At 33.0% G+C, this 16798-nt stretch overlaps 1 protein-coding gene across 1 annotated transcript in view; it reads left to right on the top strand.

Moving 5' to 3' along the window:
* The first annotated feature begins 12949 nt into the window (after window positions 1-12949).
* LOC133181807 (semaphorin-2A-like) overlaps window positions 12950-16798 on the top strand; it is a 71926-nt gene continuing 68077 nt past the window's right edge. The window contains exon 1 of the mRNA XM_061316412.1: window positions 12950-13141. The gene's annotated coding sequence lies outside the window, so the exon portion shown is untranslated. The remainder of the gene's footprint in view (window positions 13142-16798) is intronic.

Genomic DNA, 16798 nt, shown 5'->3' with positions numbered 1-16798 from the left:
GAGCAAGGTTCATTCCTAAGCTCTACCTGGACAAACTTGCATGGATTAAAGCACATTAACAGATTTACTTCAGATGCTTGACCTGATCTACATTTTCCTCATGTGTTTTTTTTTTGTTTTTGTTTGTTTGTTGTTTAACATCCCTCTCAAGAATTTTTCATCCATATGGAGATGCCACTACTTGCTGGTGGAGAGCTGCAAAATTTGACCTATACTTTGCACTCAGGGCCTTGAGCAGTAAGGGATCTTTTTTGTGCCCACATCAACTGCTAGGCGGGACCTCAGTTTATATGGTCTAATCTGAAGGACTGGTCCCCACATCCCCAGTGGATTTGAACCTGAGACTTAAGGATTAAATCCTTACTCGTGACTCTAGATTACAAACTCTATCCTTTGCGCCACATGGGGGACTCCACAAGATTAAGTGTTTTGAGCAGTCCTATTCTCATGTAATTATAAACTCTATGTTGAACAAACCTGCAAAGATGATGTATGTACATGTAAATGTTTCAGGGTACCAATCCTTGATTTGACTTAGATTTTCTGGATTAATGACCAGTTTTTAGCTCTACTGGTCAGAGACCAGAAGAGCTTATGCGATAGTAAGGTGTCCGTCGTCCGTCCGTCTGTCTGTCTGTCTGTCTGTCCGTCCGTCTGTAAACAATTTTTCAAAATGCTACTCCTCCTACAGTTTTGGTCTGATTTCAATATAACTTGGCACACAAGTAGACTACACTAAGATACATAATTCTGTATATCGGTTTTTGATTTTGATGAACGGTGTTGCCATGGCTACTAAAAATAGAAATTTTTGTGAAAAACATTCAAAATGCTACTTCTCCTACAGTTTTGATCTGATTTCAATATAACTTGGCACACAAGTAGACTATACTAAGATGCATAATTCTGTGTATCAGTTTTTGATTTCGATGAACGTTAGTGCCATGGTTACTAAAAATAGAAATTTCTGTGAAATACTTTCAAAATGCTACTCCTCCTACAGTTTTGATCTGATTTCAATATAACTTGGCACACAAGTAGACTATACTAAGATGCATAATTCTGTATATCGGTTTTTGATTTCGATGAACGTTGTTAGCATGGTTACTAAAAATAGAAATTTCTGTGAAATACTTTCAAAATGGTACTCCTACAGTTTTGATCTGATTTCAATATAACTTGGCACACAAGTAGACTATAATAAGATACATAATTCTGTGTATCAGTTTTTGATTTCAATGAACGGTGTTGCCATGGCTTCTAAAAATAGAAATTTCTGTGAAATACTTTCAAAATGCTACTCCTCTTACAGTTTTGGTCTGATTTCAGTATAACTTGGCAAACAAGTAGACAACACTAAGATACATAATTCTTTGTATTGATTTTCTGATTTCGATGAACGGTGTTGCCATGGTTACTGAAAATAGAAATTTCCTTCAAAATGCTACCCCTACAGTTTTGGTCTGATTTTAGTATTACTTCACACACAAGTAAACTACACTAAGATACATAATTCTCTATACCAGTTTTGGATTTCGATGAACAGTGTTGCCATGGTTACTAAAAATAGAAATTTTCTTGAAATACTTTCAAAATGCTACTCCTCCTACACTTTTTGTCTGATTTCAGTATAATGTGGCATACAAGTAGACTACAGAGATACATAATTGGTGTTATTGTTTTTTGATTTTGTTGAATGATGTTGCCATGGTTACTTAAATCAAAATTTCTGTAAAATTGTTTTAAAAGGCTACTCCTCCTACAGTTTTAGTCTGATATAATAATAAATCTTGCCACAAAAGAGACTAAACCAAGGATCATTATTCTATTTATTGCTGTTGCGAAGTTTCAAGTCCAAGTGCTACTTTTATCTTCCTTTATAAATACAACCAGTAGAGCTACAGTCTCGTCAGAGACTTCTGGTTTAGAGAAGGTTCATTCAAAGTAACAATATACTCTTTGGTGATCAGTAAACATAGATGATGTATCCTGCTTCTGATGCTGGATGTAACATACATTTTCAGGGTTATTGAGCAGTTTAATCTAACCCAGACCAACTTGCATAGATTTTGGATCCAGGTGATATACATTACCAGAGTGTTTGTTGAGTGAGACTTTGCCTTACTAGTAGATAACATTTATAGAAGTGAGCTTTGTATTCTTTGATTAGGTATGTTTTTTCTTTGCTCAGGATATATATACCATCAGTGCCAACTACCATACATTTTATATAATAGATGTAGTTGTTGTTCAACTGAATATGATAAAACTGTGGATGAAAATAATTTGATTTTTGTACCTTTGAATGTATTGAATTAATTTGTAAAAGCTGTTATGATACAATGTTTGATATTTTATAAAAGTTTTTAGCATATGCAATCAATAAATTTATCAATATTTTTATTTTATTATACTTTTTACCCTGCAAACTTCTTAAAAACAGAATAGTAGTGATCCATTTAACTGATACTAGGTTAGTGTCACATTGTACTGGTATATCATGTATATCATGGTACACTGTAAATTGAACTGTAAATAAGAAACATCTAAATAGGTAAAATCACAGCATGAATCATTGGATTATGTAAGAAGTGCACTATCTTGTGCTTTGGTATGGTATTAATAATAAATGTTAAACTATTATTTTTTTTTTCAAATTAACAAAGGATATGCTTGGGTGACTGTATTTTGACTAGCAGTAAAAATAAAATGATTTTTAAGCATTTGATTATTTTGATTCATGGTCTCTCTAAGTTTAATGATAGCAAATATGTATATTGAACATGGCATCCACATATTGCTATACTGGATGGGGCATAACTTTTACTGAATCTTAATCACAACCTTGAAATTTTATGTAGTACATGTACTCTTGGTTTCAACTGGTCAAATGTATTCCTAAATCACAAAGAATTTAAACAAATATAGGCATAGGTCAGAACTTCATCAATTAGTTGGAAAGCGAATGCACTCGGTGACTATATGGTTTAAAAGAAGCTGGGTATAAATAGCAGGAAAAACTACTTGATGTCCACTGTGAACTTTGTGTCCTCAACAAAACAATATGGAGTATACTATACTTGGTCTAAAGAATAATCTATGCCTGCATTCACTTTTAGGTTAAACTGTTTTGGGCATTGAGAGTTTGTTTGTTGTTTAACGTCCCTCTGGAGAATTTTTCACTCATATGGAGATGCCAACACTTGCCGATGGAGAGCTGCAAATGACCTATGCTCGGCACTCAGGGCCAATGGGCAGTGAGGGATCTTTTTCATGCCAGCATCTACTGCGACACTGGACCTCTGTACGAAGGACCGGTCTCTACGTCCCACAGTGGGATTCAAACATGTGACAAAAGGATCAACTAACTCCACGACTCTAGAGCAGAGGCTCTTTCCACTGCACCACGAGGGCGACAGCATTGAGAGTTAAATGTGGATATCAGAACAAGCTACTCTGGGCTTATACTCTCTATATATTGATTGATTGTATGTTGTTTAACATTCCTCTCGAGATTTTTTCACTCATATGGAGACACCACCACATGCCGGTGGAGATCTGCAAATTTTGTCCTATACTCAGCACTTACGGCCATTGAGCATCGAGGGATTTTTTTCGTGCCAGCATCTACTGCGACACAGGACCTCGATTTATACGGTCTCATCTGAAGGACCGGTCTCCCCATCCCACAGTGGGATTTGAACCTGCGACGTAAGGATCAACTCCTTACTTTGCTACTCTAGAGCAGACGCTCTAACCACTGCGCCACGGGGGCAACTACTCTCTATTTAAGTCACTTGTGCAATGACTTTAGTTTAATTCAAAGTTTGTACTGATCATGTTGAGTCACATAAGCACAAATATCTTTCTGCTGACCTTGACTAATGACCATCCGCAACTATTCTGGTTGGAAACAATATGTTAATTAATGCATAATAAGTGAAATTACTATGAAAGAAAAATGGTCTACTTAAACCACAAGTTATATTTATAAAAAATATACACTGGTCTCCTTAAGTCATATGAGAGAAACATAAAATATTAGGGAGACCATTTTTTTCATATATTTTTAGGAGGCATTTATTATGAAAAAATAAAGCAAGAGTCGACTAAATGGTGTTCTATAGATCTTTGATCGGGTATTTCTTTTTAGAAAAAAGCAAATTTAAAAAATCTGTATATTGTCTCCTTAAGCCATATATAATGGTCTGGTCTCCCTAGTCCTTAAATCAGAGTTATATATATATATATATATATATATATATATATTTTAAAGCATTTATTATTGGTAATCCCCATCTGCTATAATCATCATCATCTTCTTTAGTTAGTTTCTTTTCTTTTCTCTTAATATCGACATGTTGCTACTATCAATTTTGAATTTCTTCTTGTGTATATAATTCTTTACTTGTATGCCCTGAGGGGCCCCAAATTGGGATCAATAAATCTTATCTATAAACTCCTCTGGAAAACCCATGTTCCTTCAATCTACGTTTTACAATCTTCTTAGAAACCGCAACATTCCTGTTTTCGTTGAATTTAGCAGTAATTTCACCCAAAGGTGCACAACGATCAACATTAACTAACCTTTGCAACCTTCGATATTCACGTTCGTCAATCAGTCGTGGTCGGCCTGATCTACGGCGATTTTCCAGACTTTCTGAATTTTGAAATTTTCTAATCACACGGTAAATAGAAGACAGGGACTTGTTCACCGCCTGTGCTATGTCTGCAATTTTTTCTCCATTTCTGTAAAGCTGCACGATGATCTCTTTCAAAGCTATCGACAGTTCTTCCCTTTTCTCCTCCATCACTTGTTTGACATCAAAATGTATACAATATACGCAGCAGACGAAAATATGACGTATGAAATCACATGACCAAGTCTTGATCTATTTGACTGCCGTCATGAGAAAAGGGCCCTTAAGGTGAAAATTTCACAAAATGACTTTTTGGTAAATTTTGACAGCCTGACTCTTTCTGAATGCAAAAATACATTACCTTTAAAAATATCTTATTTTTTCATTATTCTATGATCATTTTAGTAAGGCGCATCAAAACAACGTTGGCGTTATTCCATGAAGACATAATGACGTCGCAAGCGTAAAATTTGGTTTTAAATTATTCAAATAAATTTAATAATACGTATAAACTCTAGTCGATATTTGATTTCTTCTTCCAAGTTACTACCGGTAGTTTGTCAATATAAACCCTGAAGTTGCCTTTGTTCTAACATGGTTACAATTCTAGAGGCAGATCCAGTTACATGGATTTGGGAAAAGGAGGGGGGGGGGGCTAGACATGCTCTAGAAACGGATTATGTTCATTCGAAAATAAAATGCATGTACTGTACAATTCCATACTAGGCATTCTATTCTAGCTCAATTAAAGAATATATAAAGCACTTGTACATTAAAATATAAAAAAAAAAAAAATCTACACAGTTGTGGAATAAGGGAAGATCCAACCCAAACAAAACCTCGCGTATTCTCTGTATCAGAGATGAATTCTAATGGACAAATATCATGTCATGATATGTAAAATTGTTTCCAAAAAGGTTTATCCGTAGTATGTGAAAATCTTATGTTAAAATATTTGTTTTCTATTTAAAATTCCAAGCGCATTTTCTTTACACGCTGAAAAAAAAATTAAATTTTCATTGTTCATACAATTTTGTTTCTGCGCCTGCCTTACTGATGGAGTAGAAACAGAAAATAGAGGCACAAAATCAGGTCTTAGGATTGTCTCAAAAAAGTTTAGCCCGTGTATGAAAAATGATAAGTTTGTCAATTTATTTTTCTTGAAGTAAATCATATGTTATCAAAAGCTGTTATAAATGCCTCTGTCATTTATTTTCTTTCTTTCTTTCTTTTCTTTTCTTTTTTTTTTCTTTTTTTTTTTTTACCTATGCTATCTTTAATTATTGTAAAATTTCAAATATTTTCCTCCTCTCGACGTTACTAACATTTGTACACAACAAATCAAACATTTGTAAAAGGGCCGCTACTGTAATCTCAAAATGAAGTTTCTTTAATAAATATTTCTAAATGCGATCATATATTAATTCTTACCTGCCGAACATGGAAAAATAGTCGGCAATCATCATTAATGTTTTAGCTAATAAACGCTGAAAGGTGTGCGAGTGTATTTTTGATCCATTTCTTAAATTTCATTTATTCACAAAAATCAAATTCTTCCTTACATATTTCACAGGCATCAAAGTTTTAAAAGAATAAGCAACAGAATTTATTAAACCTCATTATAATTGTTCTATATAAGCGTTATCTGATTGGTTTCAGACAGCCAAGTGACAAGGCCATAAATTTTTATATATCCCTGTCGTCGTCATGCTTTTTGTCAACGAATTCGACTCGGGAAATATGATTTTTCTTGACTGAATAAATCCTCATATTTCTCAGACGATCATGAAATAAAAGTAGAATGCATGCTAGGAATTCATCGTTTGCAATATTTTGAGCTGGCAAATGAAATATAGTACCTGGTCGTACACAGAAAGAAACAAATATAAAGCTATATTTTCAATAGTTCGTCTTGTAACTCTGCGGTTGTCTATTCTACTTTCTTCGTGCAGATCAACGAGCTACAGACCAGCAGCTACAAAGTTGTATGTGAAAACCCGTCTCCTTTTTCGCTCAAATCATTACCGGTTTTCTTATTTTATTTTTTTTTTATTTTTCCAATGATGTAGATTTCTTGATCAAAGGCGGATCCAGCGCCGGGCGAGCCCCCCCCCCCCCGTTTGATTTTTTTTTAAAAATTTGTTTGTATTATCCTAAAATCAAGGGAAAAAACACCCCTTATTTGTTAGAATTCGTCAGTGTCTGGGGGATTTGCCCCCGGACCCCAGCAGGGCTTTGCTCTGCACCTGCTTGAGGCTTCAATGCAACCCCCAGAGCCCCTGCCTTCTACTGCGCCCCCTGTTATGAAATTTCTGGATCCGCCGCTGTTGATTGTCTGTGTTGAGCTTGCGGTTGATGTTAAAATTTACAATTTGAGAATTTTTATATCATTTGAATGACACCCACGACCACTTAAGCTTGTTACTAGTACTTTTTCTATTTCTACCAAAGGTTGTCGTCATATCGCCATTTATCCGAAGTAAATTTCTTGAAAACCTAATCTATTGTTTCTTCTGTTTCATACATTTTTTCAAGAATAAAACTACTATCGAAGTGACTGTTGTTTACTTACTCGGGGTGGGGGTGGGGATGGGGGTTCCACCTTAACTGTACTTAATTCCTAAACAAAATGCAAGTTCAATTGATTTCAAGCTGACTTTCATCAGAACAAATTAAACAAAATAGAAAAGGGTAATTGTTATCAAAGAATAATACTTTTTTTTCGATATTTATGATAACAATGTACTTCAACTTTTGTTAAAGCAAATACTTTGTATTATGAAATTCATCAGCAATTTTGTGCATGCTTTATTGTTTTCCGGGATCGTGTAATTTCACCGTTTATTAATTCTCGATTTGAGCTTTCTTACATGTACAAGTAAACAATGGATACGAAAATACTGTGGAAAAGACACAAAAAAACTTTGAAAACATTCGATAGTGCAAGTTTTTATGCAATGTACACGTGTTTATTATGCCCGATTTCAAAATTTACATATTTACCAGAGACATACGCACATCAATTTTCTTTGAAACTAAACTAAACTATTCAAAGGGGAGAGCCCCCCCCCCCCAATTTTTCCCTGAGAATATTCTCATGCTGTTAATTATTTATGAAAAGGCCTTTTGCCACATACACACCCCTTCCATTGTTGTGATAGGAACATCAAATTTCCCACATTACAGGATCTATACCTTTGGAGACTTTTTGGGTTTGTTAATTATACCCCCCCCCCCATCTCCACTTGGAAAACGACGCCACACACTTGAACTGGTCTAACTGCGCTTATTGATATGATGAGCAATGGAATAGAAATAAAATATGTCATAACATTATTACAATATATTTTTCCAAATGAAAGAAGCATTTTAACTTTTAAACAACGCGTACATGTATATGTCATTGAGTGCCCCCTCTCTCTTTCCCTCTGAAAAAATATATATGTATGTACTAACTACCTATCAATACTCAGACTAATTAATACATCAGTGTATAAGTCGAATATAAGCATTTTCATATAGCTCAGTCAAAAAAAGAAAAAAAATATATATACTAATATATATCTGTAGCCTTGCATCATATACAGACGTCGCTTTTAATCGCTCTAGATATCTGATAATGCGTTCAACATAACGTTTGGATTATGTTATACAGAATATTTACACAGAAACATGAATAAATACATGTAGTAAATGGTAAAAATGTTATTTATTAGAATTTTCCGCTTCGAAATTCGTATGATTTTATTTTTTTTTTCGAGCCAGGAAATCCAGTTTTATTTCATTCTATCTACACGTGTATTTCTACAAAAACGCAGTCAACAAAATTTACTTCCGTGTTTACAATACCGCGACTTTGACGTCGTTTTCTGAGCATTGTGACGTCAAAAGATAAGGGCCCTTTTCTCATGACGGCAGTCATTTGTGTCTAAAGGGAATCCCTATGACGTAGTCGGTAAAAATAAAAATAACGCTTTACGATAGGACAGACGCGACATAATTTCTACGGGCGCCATGTTTTTGTCAACACTTTTGTCCCCCCTACTGTACATGTATATACCAGGCCTATATGTAAGTTTTTATTCAAATTTGAATTATAAAATACAAATATGATAAGGGCATTAATCACCATATATTTTGTTTTTTTTATTCACTTTTATAGTCATTTTGGTTCCTTATTTCATAATTTCCCACTGTATGTATTTTTTCCATACATTCTCGCACCATGGTGAACTTTTAGGAATGAAATTAGGAGCATCTCGTTTGTCGCATTAACAATAATTGTTTGAATTTCTAATAAAGGATTTTAAAAATGTTTAACCATTAAAGTATTTATGAAAAATAAACAATTTTCTTCTTCAAATTCTGATTTTCGTTATTTTTTTTTTAAATTATAGTTTTTCATATGAAAAATTCCAACAATTGTAAATAAAACCTCGGATACGAGTTGACTTCAGTTTTGGGTACGAGTTGACTTTTTGGTTACGACTCGGTTTGGGTACAACTCGGTTTGGTTACGAATTGACTGGATACCTGATCATGTTGCTTTGGATGTTGCATCTGCATTGATTAGGCCAACATATTGTATTGATAGCAAGGTTTGTACATTCACATGATAGTTATTAAGGTTTTCATAATTACATATGTTATTAGAAGATTGCATTCAACATGCAGATTGCATTCAACGTGCATGCGTCTGTGCATTATGTGATGTAGCGGGAAAAAAAATGGGCGAACGTGGTAGATTGATGCACGTTAAAACTAAATAGAATGTTCTATCGTTAAAATGTCCTTATGGACCCTGTTTAACGATAGAATGCGTTCCGTTCTATGTAGCAAAGAAAACTCTAACTCATTGATTTACTATGAAAAATCCCGAGAGTTCCGAATGTCAACATAGTGTGTAAATTTGAAACGAGAAAAAACGTTGGTGAAAAGTGTTGAATTCTTCCATTATATGGATTAGATTTTTAGATGAAAGGTATTTACAGTCATGAAAAGGTTTGTTATGATTAATTTGACTTATTTTCAATGCAACGTCATTAATTTTCTCCAAAATCGTTTCGGAGCGATTCTGCAATTTTCTGCTACATCTGTACATTATGGGTAATACAGACTCACTGCATGCCTTAAAACGGTCTTTTTAATTAACTCAATAACTGATTAATATCGTAATCTAAGGCGATGTATATTTTGGATAATTTTCGTCAGTTCGTACCTTTAGTAACTCGTATCGTCGCCGGAGTTTCAGACGATGAATTCCTTTAAATGTTAAAAATGTATATACTAACAGTCTGTAGTTTGATTTAGTAGCTAAATAAAGCTACTTCAGGTAGGTAAATAAAGCTATGTAGGTAATTTAAGCTATGCAGCTAAATCTAGTGATTGTACCAGACCTGTTAAAGTAGGAGTATGAGTTAAGCACATCATTAGAGAGCCCTGGCCCCAAGACCATGCATAAACTGAGCACAGACTTAAGTCAAAATTTTGATCTTTATAATATCTTGACTTTTATTTAATGCTTTTGCTTAAAAATTTGCAATTTTGTATAACATTTGAATTCAAACATATAATGAAAATTTTGTTTGATTTTCAAAAGTTATATTGGTTTGAAATTTTGACTTAAGTCTGTTCTCAGTTTATGGTCTTGGAGCCTTCATGATCACATTGTCTACACGTACATTGTACTGTTTGGCAAGTCTGACATTCTGCAGGAGTTGAAGTTCTGATTGTTGTTCTGCATGCCTTTGTTACCACAGTGAAGTTATGGGTGGAAAATGATAAAAGAACTATGAGTTCTGTCAACATGTGTATTGTCATAAACACAGAAATACATGTCAAAATGTGGGGTTCACTTTTAGCTCACCTGAGCAACAGTGATTAGGAAGGACAGGAAGGTCAATGGGACTATGGTGCAACTGTTTTTAAATTTTTTAATGGGTCATTTTGAAAATGAATGGGCAATCTATATTCGCCCGTTTTTATTTCGCCCCTTTCACCTCCGTTGGAAGCAAATTTAAAACGAGGCGTACATATTCAAAGTAAACGGTATTATATCTTAAACAAAAATCTTTTTGGGCAAATTTAAATTGGGGCAAAATTAATTTAATTAAATATCTCAAGTTTTTAAAAATTTAAATACCAATCAGCAGAACAGATATCTTCAGATGTTACCTCTGCATGAATGTGTAAATTCGACTCATGAAAACGATGCAGCACAATCTGCAGCGCACTTAAGCTAGAAAGAATTTATGTCGTATGTAAAAAAAAAAAAAAAAAAAAATAAATAGGTGAAGTATAATGATGCAAAAACCAGATCTACATCTGTGTAAACCTTATTTGGTTTAGGCAAAAAAAATAATAGTTTCTCAGGCACCGCCACTTCAGGTCAAACACTGCCAGATTGATCAATTTTATTGACATATTGAGAAGGGAAATAACTCAATTTTCTATTTTTCCAAGTTGAAAAAAAATTGAGTTATTCCCCTTTTCATAAATGCAAACAGATAGACATTTTTATAAGATAAACAATATATTTCTTGTTAATACGGTAATTTATAAATGAACTTTTAAACAAATGTTTGAAAAAACATTTAAAGTTGAGCATATATTATAATTAATGTAAGAGAACAAAAAAAAGGTAAGAATCAGTTGATATCATTTTGTTGAAGGACTGACATGAAAAAAAAAAGTGTAACACCTTCTTCCAAACAAACAAACAAAAAAAAAAAGAACCTGCCTGCCACATTTAATTTTGAAATTTTTGGCCTGAGAAATTATTAATTATTTTTTGGGGGATTGCTTTTGGTTAAGATGCCTGTGTGTGCATGTGACATTATTTGTAGCTTAGTGCCTAGATAAATCAGTAAAACGACCATGATGGCCGGGTGATTCCGTGTCTTCAAATTAGTCACTTTTTTGAAAATTACCATCTCTGTTTGTCAGTATTTTTACCTTTTTTTTAAAAACACAATATTTTGATTTTATAGTTCATTTTCTTATACAAAAGATGATACCAATTATTTTGTTTATAATATAGGGGCAGTGGTCGAAATTACCTATGCATGGTGGAAGTTACCCAAAACACGTCTTACAAATTGAATGCATTTATTTCATATTGTAAAGATTAATACATATGAAAACAATGAAATCTGAAAAATAAAAGATATTTGTATAGATGTAAAATGATCCAGTAAAAGCTGTAGTATAATAGGCAGTTGAAATGTTTGAACAAAACTTTATAACACAAAAAAAAGTCTTTTAAAATTATATGATCCTACCATACTGTTGTGATGTTTTTCATTGGTTGTGGATTTTATAGCAGAAATTTGGAAAAAAATGTCCGCTTGTAATTGGGAATGGGGCAGGCCAATGGGACTTATTTGGTTTTCAATCTCACTGGCAAACAGTCAATTTTACTGGCCTGGGGTCTCAGACCTGTGTGTTGGTAAAGACTTGTTGAAGGGGATTCAAGCTTTTAATGAAAGGCCACACCCTCATGGAAGGGGAGATAATCAAGCAAATGAGGAGGAGAAATATGCCATCATCATAATCAATTATAATATGATTTCATGATTAAGCTGAAAAACTGAATGAACATTAAAAAAAAAGGAGTGTGTGAAATAGAATGTATATCATTTTGTGAGAGAGACCTGTTAGGAACTGTTAATTTTTTTATTCACATAAAGTCTGTGACCCATTATAAATCCATCATTTTTGGTTTGTAGCATTGATCAGTTACATGTATTTTTGATTGTTCCCTGCTATTACACAAGAAAGTCTGACCTGTTACTGCATGGTAATCTAATTTTATGCTGTTAACTGTAATTGCATAGAGTGGTTTTAGGTAAAATGAATTAATTCATCCCAGTTGTATGGGTGTTTTTGTTTAGTTCAAGTATGATAAGAATGCAATAAACACTCCAGGCATTTATATTACATAGAGAAGGTATAAACATAATTACAAAAAAAGTGATAGAACACAAAATGAACACTTGGCACATTTACAATAGCTTCAAATTTATTTGTAAGAGGAACATTGGGGAATATACGGAGTAACATGTGTTATATAAAAACTCTTCTGGAATTAAAGAATTTAATTGATATCAAGTTTTCATTTTAAATATTTTGATATTTATGGAACAAAAGCATATGCTTGAATTTTCCATTTTTGAGGTGGATGGAGGGTGTATATTGAAATTGTTAATCCTATATTTACTGTTTAATCTATCCTTAAAATGATTCATCTGCTTAACAATGCCAGCATTAATATTCATTAATTTTTTTTCAGTTTAACTTTACTTAAATGGTGGTAAAATTATTGCTGTAGGGATGTGAAGGCGTAATTACTTCCTGTGTGATATGCATGGCTGTACTGTACGTCGTTACACATACATCCTGGATGTGTGCCTCGCTCATCTGTAAACGTCAAACAGTGAAGTGTACATGTTAAGGATTATCCTCCATCTGGGAAGGAAAGTTTTATCATTGTTGTTATAAAGGTAGGAGTTATTTTAACGCTTTTATTATTGAATATGCATATTATTGAATATGCATAAGGATATAACAGTATAGGTGGCATTTGTATGTTAGAGGGAGACTTGGGCGTTTAATTAATACTCTCATACATTCGTTGTTTAGAAGGGAAAGGAAGAATTTTAGAATCATATTTTTGAACCATGGTTTAGGATTTTTTTTCAATAGAGAACTTTTACTACAAATGCTTTATACACTAGGTTGAACTTCATATTAAACCAGAGAAATTTAATTTATTGATAAATGTCTGGTTAAAATATATCAGGCGTGTGATCATAATCAATACACTGTTTCAGTCAATAACATTGAATTATGTATTTTCTGTGAAATTCTACACAGGATGGGAACAATGGGATGTATCATTTGAAATGTTTTATTGTAAAACTAAGTCATATAGAAGACATATATGGCAGTTACATAAGTCACCTGTACATAATAAAAAACTGGATAATGATGAACTAGCTGACCTTGCATTTTATGTCTTGATTCATGCTATAGATTCTTTTTCTTGAGCTCTATGGTAAATATATACTTTTATTGTTTAAATAATCAATAAGAGATACCTTATATATACATCTGTGCATACTTTTGAGACAGACTGTGAGACATATTAAGTAATTTAATTATTCAACAATTTTCAAAACGTAGACTTGGTCAGTTATTCTGGGGAGCTTAGATTTCAAGTGATGTTGCAGTTTTCACAGTTTTAACTCTACAATTCATGCGTGTATAAAAAGTTTTTCCTTCCTTATGAGGCAGAAATAATACTTTATGTACATGGCATTGTGCCACTCTAAGTCTCTTTCCTCAGATTCTTTATAGTTATTATTTGGACAGTCAATCCAATACATTATAATTTCTTGTGATTTAAGATAATCAAAATTTAAGTACCTGATTTGGATTTTCCTTATTTCTCACAATAAACATCATGAACAAACACTGTGATTTTGATAAATAATATTTGACAGTTGAGCACTTCACAGTTTTAAGTGCAGAACAAAAATTATAAACAGTCATGAACAATGAGAGATACTCGTGATTGATTTTTCAAATTCATGTTATGATGACTCGATATAAATCTCTGTGTGGGTTGTTATATGTAGGATTGGAAAAAGGGATGATTGAAAACACCTCAACACAGTATGTAGAATAATGGACATAATTTTATTATTATTACTAATTAAAAAGAAATTGATTGGTTGTTGAGTACGATATGAAAATAAAGTATAAAATATACTTTATATATATTGATTTGTAACATTGGATAGGTGTACTGTACATGCAGTTATAAGCTTTAATGTTGAATTATATATGAATCTGTATTAGACAGAAAATGAATTAACTAGGTACATAAATAGTACATTCATGTACGTAAATAGTTAACAGAAATTTCTGAGAAATTCTTTCAACTATAAACTGAGTTTTAATTAGTATGATTTCAACAAATCTTGGTAAAATGTGTACTACACTGAGGTGGTACACTGAACATTTTTTATTTCAATGAAGAATGCTAGGTTACGGTAAATTAATTGCTATCTCTCCAAATTTTATTCTGATTTCAATTAAACTTGGTTCACAAGTATAGTCTATACCAAGGTTAATAATTCTATTTATAGGTTCAATATGTTGTTGCCATGACTACGAAAAAAGTATATTATATGAAAATCTTTCAAAAAGGTAATCTTGCTATGTTTTTTTTTTTTTTTAATTTGATGAAACTTGGTACAAGTTTTAAAAAAACATCAAGATACATGGATATAATCCTGCAGATGGAAACTGAAACAAGCAAACTCAAGGAATTGTGATCCCCCACTTTGGTGTCTTAGTGGATGGGATGCCATTATTTATGGCACATTGTAACTGCCTTGTTTGTGTGTCCTGTCTTATCTGTGCATTATACAAAAAAAAAACCCATAAATTATTGATTAATAACAATTATGGCATAGATTATAGCTTCTCAAAACTAAATCAAACTTCAACATCAAGGTCATGTGGTCATTGAGGTCAAATATCATAATACAATCCAGAAGGTCTTATCACAAGTAATGCACATGAGCAAAAAATATCAAAAAACAGAGTATACAATCGGAAAAGTTTTGAAAAGGTGATGCACATGTCAAATGTAAATGGTAATTTTCTCTCAATCAAAAATTATTAGCAATGTTAAAATTTTTGAAAATTAGGTCTATAACTTCAAGGTCAAGGTAATGGGGTAAAAAATTATAGTACATTTGGAAATTCTTGTCATAGGTAACACACGTGTCAAATATGAATGCCCTATCTTTGCAACACTGAAAAAAATTTGAAAATTAGGTCAAACTTGAAGGTCAAGTTCAGGGGGTCAAATATCATAGCACATTGACACAGGCAATGCACTTGTCAGATATGAACGCCCTATGTCATATGTCATTCAAAAGCAATCAGCAAAAGTTAAATTTTTTGAAAATTAGGTATAATGTGAAGAACAAAGGTCAAGGGGTCAAAAATCATAGCATATGCTCAAAAACATCTTGTCAAAGGTAAAGCACATGTCAAATGTTTTCTTAATCAAAAGTTACAAGCAAAGATAAAATTTTTGAAAAGTAGGTCAAACTTCAAGGTCACGGGGTGAAAAACCATAGCATATTTGGAAGGGTCTTGTCACAGGTAAGACATATGAAATATGAAAGCCCTATCTTTTCTCTTCAAAAGTTATTATCAATTTAAAATAATGTTAAAATTTTTGAAAAGTAGGTCAGACTTCAAGGATCACATGGTCAAAAACGTAGTATATTTGGAAAGGTCTTGTCAATGGTAATGTACTTTTGAAATATGAAAGCCCTTTCTCTTCTCATTCAAAAGTTATGACCAAGGTTAAAATTTCTGTGACAGCCTGACAGACAGTCAAATGAGATTCAGTATCCACTCGCTTTCGCAAAAGCGGGGGACAAAAAAAAGAGAACATTTCAAGTCTAGTTGCAGTTTTTCTCTTTTGCTATCATATCTAGTATAAACCAGTAGAGCAATATATTCTGGAACATCTAATCTTTTGTAACTGTGTTTGTCTCTTGTTTACTTTTATAGACAGGTTAATGTAGGAAATGTAGTGTCATTTAGACCACACTGTGTGTATTGTACTTTATTGTAGCACTTTGTTTTTATACACTTGAATGTGAACATGTATAGTGTAAAAATGATAAGTAACGTAGAAGATGGTACTGATGGCCAAATTATAATATTTATACCCCCACTCTGAAGGAGAGGGGGTATACTGTTTTACCCTTGTGTGTCTATGTGTCTGTCCGTAACAAATTTTGGTCGAAGTTTTCTCAGCAACTACTTATTTCAGATGCTTGAAATTTTAGCCCACTCTTTGTTTAGGCATGCCATATGTTGGGATTCATTTCTGTACGAATCCGATGTCAACTTCCTGTTTATCTGTGTGTCTGTCCGTACCATACATAACAAATTTGGATGGCATTTTTCTCAGCAACTACTCATCACAGATGCTTGAAATTTTAGCACACTCTTTTTTTAGGCATGCCATATGTTGGGACTCATTTTTGTACAAATCCGATGTCAACTTCCTGATTATCACTGTGTCTGTCCATAATTGAACTTATGTATTCACATCAGAGCAGAGG

Source organism: Saccostrea echinata, unplaced genomic scaffold (assembly GCF_033153115.1).
Source record: "Saccostrea echinata isolate AGI-Se365-2 ecotype Australia unplaced genomic scaffold, CSIRO_AGI_Sech_v1 ptg000009l, whole genome shotgun sequence".
In the NCBI taxonomy this organism is placed as follows: domain Eukaryota; kingdom Metazoa; phylum Mollusca; class Bivalvia; order Ostreida; family Ostreidae; genus Saccostrea; species Saccostrea echinata.
The sequence above is the reverse complement of the archived record's forward strand: the minus strand, read 5'-3'. Positions and strand labels throughout refer to the sequence as shown.